Source organism: Nelumbo nucifera, chromosome 1 (assembly GCF_055504915.1).
Source record: "Nelumbo nucifera cultivar China Antique chromosome 1, China Antique-T2T, whole genome shotgun sequence".
Taxonomy (NCBI): Eukaryota; Viridiplantae; Streptophyta; class Magnoliopsida; order Proteales; family Nelumbonaceae; genus Nelumbo; species Nelumbo nucifera.
The window spans coordinates 178,596,239-178,599,550 of NC_142649.1; the positions used below are offsets into that span (position 1 = coordinate 178,596,239).

Consider the following 3,312-nt stretch of genomic DNA (forward strand, 5'->3'; position numbering starts at 1 on the left):
TTTTACTTTAAAGTACTTTTGTAGAAGTATTTTTATAAAGCACTTTTATAGAGTGCTTTCATAAAAGTGTTTTCATAAAAAATACTTTCTTAAAAGTGCTTTCCTAAATGTTATTTCATAAAAGCACTTTTATAAAATTTAACTAGGGATAATATTATAAGTGGTATTTTAAAGGGAAAATTCCCGATAAGTACCTTATAGTTTAGGTCTAGTGCCAATTTAGTACCTAAACTTTAAAACGCGATAATTTAGTACCTGAACTTTCAATTTGCGACAAATCAATACCCGGCGTTAACTCACGTAAGTCAGAATGCTACCCAGCAGTTCGACCAATGTATGAAATATTTTTTGAAATGATGAAAATGACCCCACCTTTAATCCTTTCTCTACAAGTGGGAACCATTGTTCACCCACTCTATTACCTGAAGTTCCGAATAAACCAGTTCCACACGTCGGTAATGTCAAGAGGAATGCGACGCCGGAAAAGTTGAAATCGACGAGTGACAAACCAGACAGCGTCATACAAAGATATGCTCCGTGTATTGTGGAAGAAATTGCCGGAAGAAATCACATCTCATAATGGTACCCCTTTTTCTAACTTAACCGTTGCCAGAGAAGAAGACCCCTTGTTGCTGGTGCCGGAAGAGACGACTAGGGATTTTTTTTTTGCTTTTTTCTATTATTCTCTATGCTTTTTTACTGTATTTATATTACATTGACTTCTGGTTGATTTTAATGCAAGATTTTTAGGGATTTTCTGATCAGCCTATATGAACCTACTGCTACTGAGAACTTTTGGTCCCACCATCTCTGATGCCTCCGACAAAATTTGGTTTTTCCTAGAGGGTTCAAGGTCAAGCTACTGAACCTTTTGGTCCCACCATCTTTGATGTCTCCGGCAAAATTTGGTTTTTCTTAGAGGGTTCAAGGTCAAGCTACTGAACCTTTTGGTCCACCATCTCTGATGCCTCCGGAAAAATTTGGTTTTTCTTAGAGGGTTCAAGGTCCAGCTGTGCAACTACTGGGTTTGGCCAAGTTGTTTCTGTTAACTTGTTGGTTGTAGCTTCTGTAGAGAGCTCCAGATGAATCTGATTAAACAAACTGATCGAATTACAGAGACACAGGTGAGACCGTTTCGAAGTGATGGAGAGCCTTAATTCACACTTTCTTTCCATATATACTTCATAACCATTTGTCAAAAAATCAAAATTTCCCAATCCCCATCCACTTTTTGCTGGGCAACGTACCAATGGCCAGCACTGATCAGACAAAAAGCAGAGACATTTATTGCTGGACATCCATTTCTTCCTAGACAATGTACCAATCCCCATCCATTTCTTGTTGCGCATCCATTTATTTTCCTACATATATACTTCATAAACAGCCACCTTGCCCCTCCAAACAAATCAAATGAAAACAAGAGGAAGAAAATTAGGGAAAGGGACTTTTTCAACCTGAAAAATTAGGTTATTTTTCTCTATATAACCACACCACCCGAAAGCGCCTTCTGGAAAATCTCATAGTCCAAATCATATTCATCCACCTTCTTCCCACCAACCCCAAGACGAATTGCCGCTGCAACCTGATCTTTACCGGCAAAAAAATCGAGTTTGCCGGCCACTTTGTCAAGATCATCACTAAGAAGCGGAGCACTAGCTAGAGCATACCAAAAGTCGGCAAGCTCCTCACCCTCATCAATTCTCAGAATTGGACCTTGCGCTCTCTCCTAACGGACGACCTGACAGGCAGCCACTCAGCCACTCTAGCACGATAGCTAATTTGAAACTGATCAGACGTTAGGAGTTTAAAGCTTACCACCTTCTTTGGCGTTCATTCAACCTGCGCGTGAACAGTCTCCTCTCCTCTCGTCTATGTTCCTTCAAGTTGGAGTTGATCGAAGCTTACCACCTACGCGAGCAAGAGCAGGAGGTCAGAAAATTACCGTGGAGGTCGGAATCAAAGGCTACGCTTACCACCTATGAACACTGTGTTCGGAATGAAGGGCTGCGCTTACCACTTCTCTTGATCTTCTTCAACTAGATTGAAGAGAAAGGGGAAAAGGGAAAAAAAGAAGAGAAAAGGGTAAAATGGTCTGAAAATTATCATAGAGGTTAATTTTGGCATTATGAAAACATATAAATCGCACCTCACCTCACGTCATGGTTCTGAGTGACTGTGAATTAATGGCAGGTACTGATTTGTCACAAATTGAATGTTCGCATATTAAATTGTTGAAAGTTTGGGTATTAAATTGTCGCGTTTTAAAGTTGGGATACTAAATTGACATTAAACCTAAAGTACAAGGGTACTTATCGAGAATTTTCCCTATTTCAAAATTCAATTAGGAATAATTTTGAAAGAAAAAAATTGAATAACTGCTTATTATATAAATACTTAAGAAAATCTGAAAATTTGGACTTAAAAATAAACCCTTATTTTTAAAATAAGCACTTATCTCGGACTTATTTCCCAAACACCAATAAGTGCTTAATAACCTAAATAAACACTTATTTTTTAACACTTCCAAACATTGCCTAAATTCACCTGTAACATAGTTTTGTCATTATAAGAGTTATTTGGCATCCTTCTAATTATAACTATTATGTCTCAAATGCACGGAGGAAGAGATTATTCCATTAGAGCCCCAGAAGTAAATTGTTGAAAACCGACTGGTTTTTTTTTTTTTTTTTGGTATTAAAACCGGTTGAGTTAACCCGGCCAATTTTCAATAACCAATCCAAGTCTTTAATTCATCATATATTGTAAAATGGCAAGGGGAACCAAACTCATGGCCTCTTATTGACAAGAGCCTGCCTGAGTCCATGATACCAAAAAGGTATCATAACCAATCAACCAGTATATCATCATCTAATTGGTTAAAAATCAACTGATATTAAATGAAATTCACATAAGGTTCTGGTTGGTATGCTATAATTATGCTATAATACCATTTGTCTTTGTTACTTGACCTTTTTTTTTTGTTTCTTTAGACTGCATTTGGAAATGATGCAAATAGAGTGTAAATCCCAATTCAGGGTTCACTTTTGCACTCTAGTTCACTTTATGCATTGAGAAATGACAGACCAATGCATATCTACATTGAAAATAAGATGTAAAAGTACATCAATAAAAAAAAAGTAAGTTTGCACTTAAGTGGGCTTTTGATAAAAAAAAGGCATATGCTTTATTGGAATTCATGTTTGCATCCATTACAGCTAAAAGTCTGTTTGGTAAAAAGGTAAATTTATCAGTGCAAAACTAACCCAATTTTGCAATTTATATGAACCGTTTTACAATCTACATATTTGCATG

At 36.9% G+C, this 3,312-nt stretch overlaps 1 long non-coding RNA gene across 2 annotated transcripts; it reads right to left on the reverse strand.

Moving 5' to 3' along the window:
* Positions 1-1,064: 1,064 nt before the first annotated feature.
* Positions 1,065-2,636, reverse strand: LOC104600355 (uncharacterized). 2 transcript variants are annotated; one of them, XR_002022815.2, is made up of 2 exons: positions 1,819-2,636; positions 1,065-1,738 (listed from the first exon to the last, which is right to left on the reverse strand). It is a non-coding gene; the product is annotated as an uncharacterized LOC104600355 (long non-coding RNA). The 2 variants fall into 2 exon arrangements; XR_002022816.2 differs by having other exon boundaries at positions 1,816-2,636.
* Positions 2,637-3,312: the final 676 nt, after the last annotated feature.